This window comes from Athene noctua, chromosome 1 (genome assembly GCF_965140245.1).
Source record: "Athene noctua chromosome 1, bAthNoc1.hap1.1, whole genome shotgun sequence".
Lineage (NCBI taxonomy): Eukaryota > Metazoa > Chordata > Aves > Strigiformes > Strigidae > Athene > Athene noctua.
Window position 1 is genome coordinate 13,923,466 of NC_134037.1, and position 19,772 is coordinate 13,943,237.

Consider the following 19,772-nt stretch of genomic DNA (forward strand, 5'->3'; position numbering starts at 1 on the left):
ATCGGTAGGCCCCTTCCAAGGCAAAGACATACATAAACGTTTACTTTCATGCATGGCAAGTTCTGTCACTGCCTGTTTACAATACATAAATTAAGCATATTTAGCATGTCCTAAGCGTAACACTAGAGCAAGCAGATGTGTACAGCAAGGAGGTGAAAGGAGGGCAAAATAACGGCATACATAAAGAAAGAGCAGCTAAATCAAGCCATGTCCATTTTTATCTTGCTCATTGTTTCAGAAAAAAATAAAAACACAAAGATTGTTTAATACATGATAGATGGTAATAGCTTTTAGTTTATTGTTGAAATGCCCAAAGAATTAAATTATAACACAAACTAATGCATTAGGTATTGTACAAATGCACATGAAGATACAGTATATTCACTTTGCTAATGCAGGCAATTGAATTAATTAGTTTTCTGTGTGATAAGCGAAAGTCACTAATTTTACACCCAGATCTACTTTTTTTTTTTTTTTCCATGAGACAATGATTGTATGATTTCATGCTTTTCTGGACTTTCCCAGAGCATTCCTCTTCCTCAGATCGTATTTTGATTTTCTATAGGTGCAAAAATGCAGCTGAAAACGCTAAAAATACAGGTTGATTCCAGACTTAGCACAAACAAAAAGGAGGTGATTCACTTCACTGAGTGTCTCTGAAATTCCTGGTTTATTTCTTCTGATTATTTTATTTTCCATCATCTTCACATTTCACTACCTCATTGCTTTGCTTGGCCCGCCAGATCATTAATAATAATCTTTAGCATAATGAAAGTCAGACTGCTGTGGCATCTGCTTGGTAAGTTCTAAGCACGTGGTTCCCTCCTATTTTCTGTCTCTTGTTTGGCTCTTCATAAGTTTGTCTCTCACCACCACACTGCAACATTAATTCTGTGTGACCTATTTTGATGGTGTCCACACTGCAGTTGCTGCGTGACTTCATCTCATCTTGGTAACTCTTCTAGTGGTAGCAGTGTAGCTCTGGGAATGCAGAGCTCTGTGTTGGCTCTAAGACCAGGTATTCACTTGGTGTCTTAGTTGGATTTTGCTGCTGTTTCATTCTTTCACATCTACGGAGGTAGCGATATCTCGATCAGCTGGTTGAAAGCTGGGTTAGGGTTGGCTGCTGAGTGACTGGCCCTGATCGATGACATGTCTTTTGTTATCATTGGGAGTCATACTTTTCAAAAATGTGCTAAGCATTTGCTTGCCCTCAAAAAGCAAAAATTGTAGGTTGAATGTTAAAACATTGTGGCTAAAGAACATTTAAATAGGACTTTCCATACGTCATACATCTTTTTCATTGAATTCAGTGACAAAATTATGATAAAGTGTAGATTAAGCAGAAGATACTATGCAGTGTGTTTTCATGTATGACCTTCCCTGTCTACATGTAGATAATTCTGTATAAAATGAGGCTGCTTAGACTGCGTTTTCAAAGGCATTTGAAAACATGATACTCGTTCAAAAAAAGAAGTACTCTAAGGTATTATCCTAGGAAACTTTGGCTTATTTTTTCATGTTACGTCACTGTAACAATGCAATACAAAATCCCATTTGAAATGTGTGTGTGTGTATATATATATATATATATATATATATATAAACCCTCCCCATTCACAGTATTATTGCTCAGTCCAAAATGACCACAAAGCTTCATTTTTCTGTAAATCGTCAATTTAATAAATATTGCCTATTAACTATGCATAGGGTTATTGTTAATAACGATATTATCAACAATTGTGCTATTATTACATCTAACACTGTGCTGTCCTACACTGTACACAATTACTGAAGGCTTTTGTAAGCTGGGTGTAAAAGTTTACTAGTTCAGACTGTGGCATTTTCAGCCACTTAACATTAATATTGTGTTATCCACTGTGGAGAAATTAGATCCGCTGCACTTATTTACCATATAGATGATTGTAGGATTTTTCATTTTCTTGCTATACAGTTCTTCTGATTTTGCAAATGAAACTAATTGTTGCCATTTAGCAACTTTAAATGTTTTTTAAACCTAAAGAACAGATCTCTCATAATGGAGCTACAGCAATTTAAACAAAGTCAGGATCTGACCCAAAGTTTTCTATTTAGTGTATATTTTTTATTTTAGCATCAGAATAAGCAGTGTAAATATAAGAGTTCTTAGTTCATGAAGAAATAGCACAAAAACGTAGGTACATGTTCCTTTTACAGTCTGCCATGGCTTACATGGGTCTCCTTTAAACTGAATCCTAAACGGTCTGCTTGTGCCTTTGAAAGAAGCCAAGTGATGCCCTAAACCTCTGAACTTGTCAAGGGACATAGATAGGCATCTCCAGAGGGAAATTCAGAATCTAATGAAATCGAGGATCTTCCTCTTTTCTTTTTTTTCTCTCCCTTCTTTGCTCCAGAGTAGAGAAGTCAATATTAAAAGATACAGTAGTCTCTGAGAGGAGTCACTATCTTAGCAGGTAGCTTACTGGTAATGAGATTTTTTAATTTTTTATTTTTTTTTCCCCACGACCTCCTGATTTAGAGACACCAATTTAATTGCAGAATACCATTTCAAGCGTTGCATTTTCCCCTCTCCCTTTTATGCTCAATACTTGCTAAGAATCTATTTGCGTATATATTTTATGAGAATCAACAACAGAGTAACTATAATCAGATGGAATTTGAGTCTCTATCTACATCTATAGCTGTATACTTCATGTTCTGGCAGGCCTTTTGAAGGAATTATTTCCTTTCTCCCCTTTGTGTTCCCTTCATGCAGTTTCTGCACACTGAAATGTACTTGTCTGTTACATGGAGAACTGCAAGCAGCAATGCGGCTGCAAGGATTGACAGAAGGGAGCTGCCTCAAGGCTCTATGATTAAATGAAGCTGCTGCAACATGCTGCAGTTGGAAAAGGGGTGAGATCTTGATACGCAGCAGCAAACAATGAGTGTGACCGAGATTATCAGTTTCAAAATGACTGCAGATTGGCTTGCTTCTTTAATGTTCTATATATAATTATATGAAAATTACATTTTTATGTACATGTATTATCTTTCACATTCATCTCTCATTCATTTTTAAATAATGCCCCTAAGAATACAGATAAAACAAAATGAACTTTAGTAATAAATCCAATTTTTCTTATTTATGAAATGCAATGATCACCTTGGTGTGTGTCAAACCAATTTGTAATTCAGTCTTCTTATTAATGAGATTGTTTATTAGTCCTCAATTTCTCAGGCTCATGAAATGGAATGTAAAGAAAATACCATTTATGTAACATCACCTCTGATGTTGTAAAATACACTCACAACTGGGGAGTACACGCAATGCCTAACTTTAGATACCTAAATTTGATAGCTACATTATTGCCTGTTGCCTTGCATTGCCTCTAGTGTCAATGAAAATAAAAAGAAGCCCTGACAGGGTAACTCAGACCAGGAACCTGGCTACCAAGAGTCAAGAAAAAATATATTTAAGTTTGAGCACCTAAATGAAGTGTCTAAAGATAAATGGCACGAGCCCAAGTTTCGCTCCAGTAGGCTGTTTCCCACAGAAGCTGTTGCAATTTGCTCAAGTGGAGATAAAAGGTTGACATTCTGGACCTGAGAAATATAAGCTTCAAGTAAATAATGGGTGTTTAAAAAGATAGGAATGACAAAACTTGGAAGCATTTCATTTTCTGCAAATATCCTAAACATAGCATCATGCTTTCCTCTGCCGTTTAGCTCAAGGCAGAACTCTTACATATACAAAATAATTCCTGTGAAGTCAAAACAGTCATGCAGTCTTGAGGTGTTCCAAGAGGGCTTTCTATGCTTATTTGATCCACAAGTGGTTTTCTTTAGCTAAAATATAGTAAGGGTGACATATAAAAATATTGGTATGCAGCCGTAGAAATAACAGTAAATAATAAAGGAAATAAAAATAAAGGAAAAGGCCACATTTCAGATAGGTTAGCAGATTTATTAATACTGAAATACTTAATTTTACCAACATACAGCAAAATAAACCAGATGCTACCTAACGGGTTTTTTTGGACACGGGATTAACTTACTTAGTTTGCTTGCGTTTTTGTCATTATTTTTATTATCGATGTTTGTCCTACAGTTCTGTATGATTAATAACACTTCTATGCTGTGATATGAATATACTTTTCACTAAACATTGACAGAGAGGGTAGAGGAGAATAAAGGTTGCAGCAGGACTGTTTACTTGCTTGTGAACAACATGTACTCAAATCTTGGTGGACATGTAGGTAGTTATCATTTTATAATTAAACTGCACTGTGAGACAGGATGACTTCTCATAATAGTCTTTATTTCAGAAGTAATACTTTTTAATATAATTTAGTTTGAGAACATAGCAGTGAATCAGCACTCTTGGACCATAATCGCAAAAGCAGGATGTACTGCTAAGAGTGGAGATACGTCTCAGAAAGTAGGCTACTGGACGCAAAATAAGTTCAAAATCAACAGACAGAAGTGCTCATCAGAGAAAAGATATGTTAAACAAAACACTGAAAAATTATTTCATAATTCAATTTGCAATGATGTTTTTTCCATCTGTAATACTAGGTCATCTTTTTCTATGTTAACATCTAAAATAAGTGCCAGTCCTCTACACATACCTTTCTAATTGTCACCATCTCTATTTGTCAAAAATCATGCTGCTCCTTCTCTCCCCAAAAAAACATTGCACAGCATTTGGTCTGGTACCTGGTATCAGAGAGGTCAGCTTAAGAAAAGCTTATCAAAAGCAAAGCAGTTACACAATGTTTCTTTCACAAGAACACCTCCCTTTCTAGTAGTTTCAAGTGCAGGAGCATGCAGAACTGGAGTATACAGTTGGATCAGGATACTTAACAGGCACTGATGAGGCTCTTGGTCATGAATTTGTCATTATTAAGTAATTTGTATCTGTGTTTTCTGTAACTTCCTATTGCAGTAAGTTCCACAGTTAACTACGCTTTAGATACTTGAAAAATTACTCACTCATACCATTAATACAGAATTGGTTTTTCACATTCAGTGGTGAAAAATGTAGTGCCACACTGAAAATAAGGTGTGTAATATCAGTATATTAATTTGAAGTTACTTCTAAAATACAAATTTATAAATACTTACATGTTGTATAATATATATTTATATACAATTTGAAATATATTTTTTAATCTTTATATATAATATAAATTTTATGCAATTTTAAATAGATGTGTATATAAATACATTATAGAAAAATATAAAAATATTAATACTGTACTGATTTTCATTCTTTTCTATCTGATAAAAATGAAAAAAAACCCAAACTTTTTAGGCTTGTAAACAAGTATTCTGTAGCATATCCCATGACCATGTGTGCTTACTGCAGAATTCAAGGGTCTTCCCCCAAAGTCAGACCTCAGGGAGCACCTGGGGTATGCACGTGCTGATGGATTGTTATATTTGATGGGGGAGGATGAAAAGGAGTGTTCTCAGAACCTGCCTCCTAAAACTCTAAGAGCTTGTAAATCCTTTATCAGTGATGAACATCCTACATGATTTAGCCCAACATCAAATACTAATCCAAAGTATTTCTTCTTCCCTGAGCCTTCCTGGATAACCTCCACTCCCTTGTGAAGCCCTGTGGTTAGCCCTTATTGTTAAATTTCCATCCATTCTGTCTTTCCTCTCAGATTCCTGTCTGACCATCCTGCAAAACTGTTTATTCCTTCATCCCTGGCATCTACCATGCTCTCTGCTGCATTGAATAACCAGTTGCCTGGGGCATAAGCCCTCTTCCAGAATAGCTGGAAACTTGGATTTTTATTTCTTTTTAACAATTTTGTAGTTTATTTCATGTTATACTGTACACCATACAATTAATCTTCCTCCAATTTTCAGATTCTTTACTGATCCCGATTTTTGTACCCATAAATATTTTCTACGTGATGTCTAAACTGCTGGTCATCACACTTCAAATCTTTCCCAGGTGCTGTTTTGTTCAATAATGAGGCCATAAGTGCTTGTAATTTGGGAGGCGAACCAAAAATCATGGAGTAAGTTGAAATTAATTTAAAATCCACTCACTGAAAAAAAAAAAAAAAAAAAAAAGATTGCCCCTAGCTTATTATTATATGACTCCAGGCCGCTGCTAACTGGGTAGTGTATTGTAATATAACACTGTACCAGAGCATGAACAGCAAAGAAATAAAAGCAATATTGAGTCGGATGAGTTTTAATAAACCCAGAAACTAATAGAAGCCTTAGACTAGGTATTTTAACTTACCATTATTTATAATATCTTTTTATCAGATGTAACAAGGTCTAGGGAAATGATGAGTATATTTTACTTCATGTAATCATAGAATCATAGAATGGTTTGGATTGGAAGGGATCTTAAAGATCCTCAACCCCCCTGCCATGGGCAGGGACACCTTCCACTAGCCCAGGTTGCTCAAAGCCCCGTCCAACCTGGCCTGGAACACTGCCAGGGAGGGGGCAGCCACAGCTGCTCTGGGCAACCTGTGCCAGTGTCTCACCACCCTCACAGGAAAGAACTTTTTCCTTACATCTAATCTAAATTTATCCTCTTCTACTTTAAAACCCTTACCCCTCATCCTATCCCTACACTCCCTGATAAAGCGTCCCTCCCCACCTTTCCTGTAGCCCCCTTTAAGTACTGGAAGGCTGCTATAAGGTCTCCCTGGATTCTTCTTCAGTCTGAAGAACCCCAACTCTCTCAGCCTGTCCTCATAATGGAGGTGCTCCAGCCCCTGATCATCTTCGTAGCCTCCTCTGGACTCACTCCAACAGGTCCATGTCCTTCTTATGTTGGGGGCCCAGAGCTGAACACTTCCTGGCGGAGTGTCTGAAGACAGAGTACGGGGGCAGAATCACTTCCCTTGACATGCTGGTCATGATTCTCTTGATGCAGCCCAGGATATGGTTGGCTTTCTAGACTGCAAACACACTTTGCTGGGTCATGTTGAGCTTCTCATCGGCCAACACCCCCAAGTCCTTTTCAGTCCTTCTCTGCCCAGCTTCTATTTGTGCATGGGATTGCCCCAACCCATGTGCAGGACCTTGCACTGGGCCTTGTTGCACTTCATGAGGTTTGCACGAGCCCACCTCTCAAGCCTGTCAGGGTTCCTCTGGATGACATCCCTTCCCTCCAGAGTGTTGACCGCACGACACAGCTTGGTCCTGTCAGCAAACTCGCTGAGGGTGCACTCAATCCCACGGTCCATGTCACCAACAAAGTTGTTAAACAGCGCTGGTCCCAACACTGACCCCTGAGGAATGGCACTCACTCTCCACCTGGATATTGAACTGTTGAACATGACTCTTTGAGTGTGACCATCGAGCCAGTTCCTTATCCACCAAGGGGTCCATCTGTCAAATCCATGTCTCTCCAATTTAGAGACAAGAATGTCATGCAGCAGAGTGTCAAATGCTTTGCACAAGTTCAGGTAGATGGCGTCAGTTGCTCTTGCCTTATCCACCAACACTGTAAGCCCATTGTAGAAGGCCACCAAATATGTGAGGCACTATTTTCCCTCAGTGAAGCCATGGTGGCTGTCACCAATCTCATCCTTAATTTCCATGTGCGCTAGCACTGTTTCCAGGAGGATCCACTCCATCATCCTGCCAGGCACAGAGGTGAGACTGACTGGCCTGTAGTTCCCCGGGACTTCCTTTTTTTCCCTTTTTAAAAATGGGGGTTATGTTTCCCCTTTTCCAGCCAGTGGAAACTTCACTGAACTTCCACAGCTTCTCAAATATGATGGATAGTGGCTTAGCTACATCATCTGCCAGTTCCCTCAGGGCTCATGGATGCATCTCATCAGGTCCATGGACTTGTGCACCTTCAGGTTCCTTAGACCCAACAGTCCTGAATTTTTGAGCAGTAGTTTGTCTCTCCAGATCAGAAGTGTTAGAAGAATAGCTAAAAAATGTCCTATAACATTCTTGTCATCTACTGCTTTACGTAATTTTAAAAAGAATTTTACTCTGGAGGCTGTTATAAGTCAAAAGAACTCATATCTTCCCAGCTAAAAACTTGTGAGTATAAATAATTTTCAAATAACTAAACAAGATCTGAGTAGGTCTATGAACACAGCAAACCTATTTAGACCTGTTCCTTTTAATTTACTGTAGTTTGGCATACACTGTTAGACAAAGATTCATCACAGCCTGTACACATATACTAGGATGTGTATGTCTTTATGTGGTGTATATGGGTAAGAAATATCCTTTCTTCACATTTCTTCAGTACCTGAACCACGAGCTTTCCAGAAGCTGATTACAACATAGAATTCTTGTGTTCTTAACTAGTTTCTTATGAAGGGACAAGACAGAGGAAGGATGCAGTTCCTCACTCCCTTTGCTCTGAAGAGCTGTCTGCTAATGCCAAGCGTGTTCTTCTCTGTCATTTCCAACAAGAGCAACTCTACGGGCATGCACAATCTAGAAACCCAAGAGAAAGCCCAGACAGCTCAGCCTAGATGTCTGTTGCAAGGATCAGCCTCAGTGTATTTAATGTTTTTCACCCTGTGATCCCGCTGAGCTTGCCTAGTGGAAAAGTGACTGCTAACTATTGGTTAACTATCGGTTAACTATTGGTTAACAGTCAATAAAAGAACAGTGTTGGTCAAAAAACCTGTCTGTGCTTCCTAATCCTATTCCAGATAGAGACATCTAATCCCGAATGAGTTTACTTAGGTTCCAGCAATAGGATAGTCTTGCTAATGCATCCCTGAGTCCAGATTTATTTACCCCCTGGTCCAACTGCTTTTTATATGCTTTTTTTTTTTTTTTTTTTTAAGTTTGTAACATTGTGTTCTGCAATGCAGCTCATTACACAATCTTTTGTCCCATTGTTTCTTCTCCAGCCTTTTCTGAAGCAATACTTTACTAACTTCTCAAATAATTCGCATCTAATTGCAAACACGTGGGCTAAGATTCACTTAAATGAATTTAGACATCAGAGTAGCCCTCTACATTTGAGTTAGCCACACTGTTGCAAGTGTAGTTAGTTGAAACAAATGGGCATTTTTAATTGTTTATCTCTTCCTAAACATCTAAAATACTTGAGATTTAATGTCAGCCCAGAAGTGCCTATTTTTTCCCACTGTCTATAAAGGGAACCTTGAGTGGTTCACTCAAATGCAGATGTCCTAAATTAGGTTACATGAAAAGCACCCTGTAGTTTTCAGACTGATAAGAAATATCACTAATTGTAAAAATGGCAGTCCTGGTGTTCAGATCTGTGGGATCTACAGTGCTGACCCAGTTGCTTCACTATTTAATTTGCATTAATTTAGATTATATTTCTTCTTCTGCCGACATAATGTATTTTAGAAAACATAGGGAGGTCCAGTCCATGTGCCATATTTTGAGTCTAATAATCTGTTAATTAGTACTCTGGTTTTAATGTTATATTTTAGATAAGTTCTGTAAGAAACCGGTAATAGGTCAATTACAGATTTACCTCTTGGACCTACAGCATGTTGATCTTTCAGCAATTTAGATGGAAATAATTGTACTTAATTTAATCTTTATTATAAAGAAATTGCTGTTAGTGCAAATCATTTAACGCTTTCTCTGCAGTTGGGGAGATACCACCACATGGCAGCACATCTTTTCTGTTTTAAGAGATTTAGATGAATCACCATCTAGATGAGTCTCCCACACTGCACATTTAACTTTTAAATTACAGAAGTGAGGTGATAATTAGCTGAAAGGGCCCAGAGTTTAGAGCTCATTTGTTTATTATCAGGATGATCCCTTTCGGGTGCAATATCCTAAGAAAGTAGTGGTTTAGGTTTTAATGTTCTACATTTCTTGACTTTGCAAAACAGCTAGTAATTCATGATCTTTCACTCTGATGCCATTTCAAATTAATAATGTTTTGTCCCATTTAATTTAATGTGAACAATAGCGTAACTGAGATTCTGTTGTGGCTTTTGAGAAATTTATCTCATGGTCTGATTTTTTTTAATGTGGGTTATTATATATGTAATTTGTGTGTGTATATGCAACTACACACACACATTATTTATTGCCCAATCTCATGTTTTAAATTATTTATTGTATTCTTTACAAAATCAGTTTATAAAATTTTTAGGCTGTTACTTACCTGCCTCTTGGTCATTTTTTAGGTGGCTGGGTAGTTTGATTTTTTGTAGCCTTTCTACAGAATAGTCCCGTTCACCAATTTGTCGATGGTTAACAGGACATCTGAGCTATTTCATCATCTTTCTTTCCTCATTTGGATTCTATTCTAAAATTCTATCCACAGTTGAAATGGGGATTGAATGTAGGAACATAACTGTCATTTTCGGTGTATACCTGTGTCTACACATAAGAATGGATTTTATATAAATTTGTATAAACGTACATAATTATGGTATGCAATAATATATAATAATACTTTTATGTAAGTATAAAAACTATACATATGTAACTGGTGTATCTTTTATGTGGGAACGATGCTGATCACTTTACAAGATACTTTATAATAAAGAAATGCCTGCAGTCTTTCTGTGTGATATGTTGATAGTTGACCATGTTTAAGATTGGGCCAAACAGGAGCTGGAAGCTATCTAATTTTGCAGTTGTTCAGCATGAAAGTCAAGAAAAAGCTCCATGTTCTTAAAGATTTTTTTTCCCCCTAAGGCTTTTATTGAACACGACTTTCTGAGTCATATTTTTGAAAAATAACATTAAATTCTTTCTGGATTTATGGACCCAGTAGACATTGTTCAATTTTTTTTTCCTCCATCCATAATTTCCTTTTTTTTTTTTTTTTTTTTTTTTTTTTCCCCCTAAGGCTGTGAAAAATATTTAAAAGGGAGATTTTGATCCGAATAATTAACTGATATCTATTCATACTGTGGGTATTACTGAAATTCCATCTCTCTTTCAAACTAGCAACACCTGAATATATGAAAACAGATTAGAAAGAATAATTGCTGAATTTAAAAGCAAACTGCTTATTAAATCAACATAGTCTAGGAGTTGTTTTAGGAAGCAGTCCGTGTGGAAGCCATTTGCCAGTTGCTAGGATGTCTCATTTATAGTGTTGACCTTCAGCTATATCAAATCACTACATGCTGTGACATAGTGGAGAGGAATAGCCTACCTACCTGTATGCTATGCCTGATTCCTGGGGCTTGCTGAAGACAGATACAATGCTCTTGCAATTTACAGCAGTGTCAGGAAAGCCCAGGATCACAGGAAAATGTGCTCCCATCCAGCCCACCCAACAGGATGGGCAGAACTGAGTGCCGATGAATGGACATTTTATCTCCATGTTTGCCTATTTTATGTACTTTTCCTTCCTTCAAGTGTTTTTCTGTGTCTGTGAAGATTTTCATAAATAAATATGTGTATAAATTAAAACTGTAGCTACACTGTGACTTTATGGTATATGTCAGAAAGCATCTTATACATGAAACTACATGAACAAAGGGCCACTATTTTTTTCAAGATAATGAGAAAAAGCCAGGGATTGTTATTGTAATAACCTATTGTCTGATTGTTGAAGATTTAAAGAACTAAAAAGGAAGAATTCTGTATTGGTTTATGTTGTAGAACTATTGCCTAACAGTGGCATTCTATCTGTTCCCTTCTTAAAAATAAAAATGCATTTTATTTATTTTTATTTATTTTATATTTATTTTTAACAGATAGATGATTGCTTATATTAATGATCACATAACATTTTTTATCATCACTCCTATTCTTTAGCGTGTCACGGTATTCATTTTTCCTAGACTTTGCAGTCTTACATGCTAACAAATTAAAATATACATCTTAATCTACAGTATTTTTTCTCTGTTGTTATAATTAGAGAATCTCATTCAAACTAAGATAACTTTAAAAGACACTAAGAGGAAAGTGTCATCCATTATGTTTAAAATTAATTTGGATAAAATATTTTAGGTTCACTCACTTTCACTTTACAAATACTGCACAAAAGCTGTCTAAGTATTATTACTGAATATTCCAAATTCAACAGATAATTGTGAATTGTGCTTCCACAGGGAAAAATATTAGAATTTTTATTATCTAGCCATTTAGAGTATTTTATCGTTATAACCTACAGTTTCCTCAAACACTAGCAACAGTATTGCTTTTGTGATTCTCTGTTGAGTTTCAGCTTTGTCAATGTTGTTTACATAATTCATATTTTAGTCATGATTTTAAATATAGTAGATAATTTATTCACAATAAACAACTCCTAATGGTTCCATATTAAATGCATGAAAAGACAGTTTTAAAATGCTCAGTTATACAAACTGTGTCATAAAAAGTGAGGACTGAGTTAATAAAATCAGCATATTACTGTTCTGATGTAGTAGATATACCCCATATAAATGTGCCTCTCTCTTAGATGCTTTGCAACCTAGAACCAAAAAAGCATAAGAATTTCAGTTTCCAAAGTACAAGGCTCATACAGATGTGATCTGTAAACATAAAAATATTTTCACACTGGCATGATGATAGTAAATTGTATTTTAGGATGACAACTGAGACCTAGGAGAAGAGTTTTTTCTGTAGACCATAAATTTAATCTAGTCCAGTTTTTGGAAAACCAGGAATTAGCTTTGACCCACAGTATTTATATTAACAGTCATGACATCTGGAGACTTCACAAAATTAACAGGGAACACATACGCTGACAACATGTTCAGTGACACACTTCAGTTACTTATTAGTTCTGTGTGCCTGCCAAAAGTGAACCCACGACAACTGCATTTTCACACTTGACTAAATGAGCGCGTTTTATGCCCACATTTGCTGCCCACAACTAATACTATTTATTAGATCAGGACAGTGGGGAAGAACAAAAAATAAAAATAATGCATCAATCAATTACAATGTGCCAATTCCCTTATAGTGTAAGCAGTAAATTTTATTTCTTGATATTTAAATCTTGATCCATGGTTGGCAAATGTGTTACAATCACAGTAAATTAAAGAATTCAGAAAATATTTATCATGGCTGATATACAAGAACAGCAGAACATATATCTGGAGGAGACCTTTAGTTATGGACTGTAGATGTAAATAACTGGGAGTAGATATTTTGCTAAAAAATGTGTCTTCAATTGCCATCCCATTACAGGAAACAGTTTCTGATGTCCAAGTAAGACATTTTAATTTTCAAGAACTTATGGGATGTTAATGTGTAAGGAAAGCACCCTCTGCAACATTTGCCACGGAATAATGTGCTCTTCAAATTCCAGTCAATTGTTCTCAGAGTCAAAACCTTCTGTCATTAGAACAAAACATACTGTTATGCTGTTCTGACACAGTGTATCTTCTTTTTGATCACTGGACAGATACACTTTTTGGAAATAGTTCAAATAATCAAAAACGAAAGGAAGAACTCATTCAAAAATCTTTAACAGATTTAAGAAGGGATGGATTTTCAACCTGCATAACGCATTGAGTTTGTAAGGCCAGTTGTTTATTATTTCATGAATATTTACGTTTGATTACTTTTCATTACTATCACATTTCAGTATACAGTATCTTCTTGAAAATGTAAAAATACAGAACTTTTTAAAAGCATTAATAGCAATCTGAAACACATATCTAATAAACAAATGTAAAAATGGCCATACTAGGTATGGGTCAGATATATATGTCTGATCTGTATACAGATGGCACAGTATATTGTCTCCAACATTGGCCAGTAGCTGATGCTTAGAGAACATGCATAAGAAATGATGCAAATATAAAATAATCCTTCACTTAGTACCCTCTAGCTTCTGACAATCAACATTGTGCAATTTTCTGAATTTTAGTTTGCAATCAAGTCATTGTGTTTAATAGGTTATGGAGGTATCTTTCCTGAATTTTATCTTAATTAGTTTTGAAACCTCTTTATACCTTTGAGCCTCATCACTATATGCTACCATAATATAATTATATATGAAAAGTACAATATTTTGTTTGTGCTAAGCTTCTGGAACAGTAGTTTTAGTGATACATCTCAGTTCTTGTCCTGCAAGGAATTTCTCATACCCTATTTGACACATCCAAAAATGATCTGGAAAAGGAAATGCATAGCAAGGTGACGGAGTTTACGGAGGATATTGACTTATTTAGGGTAGTAAAAATAAGAACTACATGTGAAGAGCTGTAGAAGGACCTTGTGAGATGGGGCAATAAATTGGTAGTTGAAATTCAGTTTGGAGTGATATAAACTGCTGCAGAGGGGGGAAAAAATTAGTCCTAGCTTCACATTTAAAATGATGAGCTCTGAAATGCAGAGGAGCCAGCTCTTCAACTCATGATAGATGGCTCAATGAAAATGTCAGTTATCAGCACCAGTCAGAAAAACAAGCTGAATGTTATAAACTATTAGGAAAAGGATAAAACACAAACCAAAGAATATTAATATGCTGCTGAATAAATATGTGAAGCACCTGCAACTTGATTCCTATATGCACTTCTGATCCCTCATCTTGTGGAGGATATAGTAGAATTATAAAAGGCTCAGAGAAGAGCACCAAGAATGATCAAAGGTATGGAATTGCTTCTGTAGTGGGATCAACCAAATAAGACTCTTCTTCAATCTCGAAAATAGATTCCTGATCAGGATGTGGTAGAGGTCTAAAAAACATGAGTAGCATGGCAGGGGCATGTAGGGATTGAGTGTTCACTGTGTCCTTCAACACAAGAGAGGGAGGCATCAAAGCAGAGCACTAGTTCCAAATAAATAAAAAGGAATTGTTCTTAAAATTATTGAGGTTAAGCTGTGAAATTCTTTGTTCCCAAATTCTGTGGCTACTAAAAGTTTATGTGGAATTAAAGGGAGACTGGAAAGAAATTTACTGAATATAGAAGACAAATACATATAAATCCTGAATACATAGACTGTGACCAAACTAGAAATGGTTGCAGACTGAGACTTCTTAGGAGATACACATGTTTTATCCCATTCTTGTTCTCTTTACAAATTGTTTGTTTGTTTCTATGAATAGTCCTTTTCTTTTCTCTGTTTTATACTACCAGTGACTTTACAGACTCATATTTTGTTCCCCACTAAACATCCCTTTTCTTCAGTTAAAGTCCCAGTATATTTAGTTTTTTTGTCATATGAAGTTGTTTCACATTGATCATCACTGTTGTTTTTCTACATTTTCCAGTTCTATTATATACTTTTTTTTTTTTTTTTTTTCTTTTCAGGGGGGATGACCAGAGTGCCATTAAAGATTTGGCCATACTGTGGAGTATAGAAATATAGTTTTGGTAGTGTCTTCCCAATACTTTCTTACTTTTTCTCCTTTTTTTCATTGCTAATGAATGTTCAATTACTGTTTTCAGAGATTGTCTGCAGATTCCCCATATCTTTATTTCTGAGTAGCAGTAGCTAGTAAGTATATACTAAATGTATATGTACAATTAGGGTTCTTTTTATTCTACATATTAGCTCCCATTTATCAAAAATGAAATTTATCTACAGTTTTATTACGCAGTCATTTAGTATTGCAGAATGATTCTGGGATTCTTTGCAATCAACTATGAGTACCTCCAATAACTGCGATCTGTCTTACATAGTTTTCCAAGTAATTTATGAGTATGTCAAACAGCATAGTTCCCAGCACAGGTTTTTCAGAAATAAAAAGAGAACAAATAAAGGCTTTGCCAAGTCCATCAGTTTGTTTTATATGAAGTTTGATGGCTATGGGTGGACTGAATACATACTACTCAAAAGTACACTTCAGTTTTTGATTTTCCACTTCAAATGTCACTTTCATCTGGCACACTTAATTTTCATCTGTTCTTGCCAATGAAAAAAGGCATTATATCTGAATAATTTTAAGAAGCTAGATGAGAAGTGACTGAACAAGACTTCAGAATTCCCCTGATAAGAGAACTACAAGAGTTCATTGTTTTCCTGCCTCTGATACAGCCCCAAATTATCATGAAATGGTACCTCATGCACTTTGCCAAATACCTCTGTATGGAAGTCCAGGAACCAAAATCAGTAATCTGCACTGCTTTTGTTGCCTTAAGGCAGTCGAATACCTATTTTAGTTGTCCTTTTGCTTATACAGGAACTGAGGTGCAATCGATATTGGGAAAATTAGCTTGTGAAACTTCTCAGTTATCCCATGGATTTTTTTGTACTTTGATTATATGCTTTGGCAGAATGTAACGTGGGTGCAGCTCACCCTTAGCTTTTGTACTGTGGCCCTCCCAACATAAACTCTATTTCCTGTGAGTTTCTGTGGTACTTCATCACCTCTTAAATGGCTCCATTTGTCTGAGAAGCTGCCTGAGCAGCTAAGCCCTGCAACTTCTACAATACACCCAGGTAGTAATGGCAAAAGGGGTGCTGAGTCTGTTGTTAACCAGGCTTATTTCCAAGGACATAAAAAGCTACTGATAAGCAGATATGGCTATCAGCTTTACTATGTGACTCTGAAACATCTTAGCTGTAAACAGTATTCAAGAGGGAAGCAGGAACTGTAGATACTTTGTATCTTCACAGTGTTTAAAGAAGAATCAGTTCTTTAAATGTAATCTGTTATTCTTAACTAGCTTTTTATCAGAAATAGATACTACTATAAGACTAAGTGAATCACTGTGCACGTTACTCATGTATTACACATGGTTTAGTTAGTCCGTACGTGATAAGCATAGAGACTAAAAGAAGACAGCAACACTGGAAGATGGATTGCTTAAAATGGGCTATAACTAACTTCTCGTAGAAAGCACTGGGACACTGGGGAATCTCCAACTTAGAGATACTCAGAACTTGACTATAAAAGCCCCGAGCAGCCTGATCAAGGACTGAAGTTAGATGCAACTTGAAAGCTGGCTCTGCTCTGAGCAGAGTGGTCCAGATGATCTCCAGAGGTCCCTTCCAACCTAAATTTTTCTGTGGCTTTATGAGCAAGCCTGTATGTTCTATGCAGTACCTTGAGCAAAAGTGAATCAGGCTTAGGGATCATATGGACTAGGTTAATTGCCTTGCTAGCATGAAAAGGAGAACACAGAATTCTGAGTGCCTTCGGATATGTGTGACCTGAATTCAGCATCACTGCAGACTTTCAACAAAAAGGTTTTGAACTGTCTGGCAGGCAGAACTATTTTCACTGCCCTTTATGAAGAAGATGGATAGTGGCAGATAAAATTGGGTGAAGATCCTTTGTATCTCTGTGTTTAGTGCTCTGTATACAAAATAACTTTTTTTTCTACTTCTGTTTTGGAATTAAGCTGCAAACAAGGTATTTCAGGTGGAAAATCAGAAGATCTTTGGGATCGTACAGGAAGTTAATATAATAGAGAATGATACAGTCACAGCAATGGAGTGGTACGATCACTACATCAGGTGATAGGAAGAGAATGTGTCCAAAATATCAAGTCCAATAAACACCAGTTTTTATTCAGAGTGACAGCTGTCAAATGCGTAGGACATGAGGCAGTCGAGCAGTGACTTCACTGCAGTGGATAAAATAAAGGGGTCATAGAGGGGTATGATTCACCCTACAGTTAAATAGGAATGGCTTAAGTTCTTAAACGTCTCTTAAGTTTGTTCTTTCCATATCCTTCCAGATGTAAAATAAGACCCTTTGAAAGCAACAGAATAGTCTATTACCAGCGGAAATCAGAGCACCAAACCACCTTCAAAGAATTCAACTTGTCGTTGTGGCAGTCAGGCAGGGGTGACAGACCAGTGTGGGGAGAAGACGATGTGTGTCAGATGCGTTCCTTTCCTCAAGAGTTAAAGAGGCAAGCTTTGTCTTGCACTTCCACATTACTCTTAGCTTTACATACAATGCCTTGTGGATCTCTCCCAGTGGATATTCACACACTTTGTTCCCCTAGTTTTACAGCAGTATTTTTCTTTCAGTTTAGCTCTGTATGAGGCTTCAAGAGAAAAAAAATATATTTTTTTTCAGAACAGCTTCCTTCCTTTATGAGGGCTACTTTGTGTCAATCATGAAAGAATTGTCACCATTTATAATGGCAGAAACCAAAAGAAAAATAAAAATGGAGTACAAAAATGAGAGGAAATAAAAAATAATAGCATCTCTAGAAATGCTACTGAGCAGTTACTAAACTTTTACTAAATAGCTCTCAGGGATCTGTGATTTTCACAATAGTTTTATTCCAGATCCAGCTTTGAAGGACTAACATATCGCTGAATCACTCTAGGACTGTTTCTTGGATGCACAAGGAAGCTGATAGTAACATAGTGTACCTCCTGCGTGATGCTTTTTCTCTGTTAGTCGGTATGGACACTCTGCTGAGAATATGGAATTAATACATGCAATGCATACATGATTTAAAGTACATTGGGTAAAGCTGATGTTCTGTCTTTATTCTAACAAAGAACATTTAGCAAGCTTAACAGTATCGGTTATAGGGGGCAATATGTATTAGCCTGGAACAGAGGGGAGGACAAGTTTTTATTTCAGCTATTTCAAAATTACATGGATAGATAGGAAGTATGTGAGTTAGGGCTGCAGATACACCAGTTGTGATAGAAAGTATTTCACGCACCAACTTTTTTAATGAATATTTGTAATGATGAAGCGATTGTGTGACATGACAGTAAGATGACAAAAAAACGTAGTTTGTAAAATAAAGTTTTAAGAATGTCAGTGACCAATGTCCTGTTTTCATAAGAAAAGTAAGTATCAAAATAAACCTTTTCCTAGTAAAGCAGTAAATTCCCTTTGGAATCTTAATTATGACCTTTGATGAATCAGTGTTACAAGGTGAGCTACTTTCAGAGTGGAAATTTTTAGCATTACAGCTCATGATAGAAATATGATGGATTACAACAGTCCTTCAGTCTTGAAATTTCATGTTCTAAAAAGGCAGTTTACTTACAATGAATTGTAAGGACAAGGCTGCAATCATTAAGCTAGCACAGCTAAATTGAGATAAAGGACTTGAGCCAAATGGCACTGTTTCACTTGACAAATCAAGATTATCAAATTTTGGTGTCTTATGGATCACATGGAGTAGCATAATTATTTTTGGTGCTGTCTTTGTTGATATTTAACTTCATTTCCTAATACTTATTCCTGACCTTTATTTTTTAATATTTTGCAATGTTTTTCTTTTCTAGTTTTCAACAAAAAGAAAAAAGAAGAAAAAAGAATAAGAGCTACAAAAACTTTCATAAGAGTTTTAACTAATGGTTTGAAGAGAAGGAATATTTCTGAGAATTGGTTGGTACATCAGAACCCAAAACATCTTTGCTGACTTCATCAACTCATACTGTCAACTTGCAAACATAGTGTAATAATAGTTATATACCTGACACATGTGATAGAGATGTAACCAATTGACAGAAAGTGAAAGTTCGAAATTATCAAAATTCTACAACAAAAATGTTATTGAACCAAGAAGCACGGAAAGCAATTATGTCTTTTTTCCACTCCATTACTAAAAATATGCTATATTCAATTTGTACTATCACTAAACAAGTAGTATGAATAAATTTTCTTCATGAGTTGCAAACTGAAAAGTGCAGAGCATGCAGGAAATGCTTCAGTGGAAGTCTGTCTGCCTGTGCTAGGTATCTAAGTTATACACAACAAAATCAACCATAGATGTGAAACAACAGGATGGGCTTTAATAAACACTCCTGATTTATAGCTGTGTAGATGTAAGAAAAGACATTTTTCTTTATTTTTCATGTAATTCTGGTTATTTCCATTGTTCAAAGACATGAGTAATTTTAAGCTGACTCTTATTTACTTGCAACCTACCATGCATACTAAGGGACTTCACACTGACAGGCAAGTGGGGGAATATTCTAATCAGAAGACG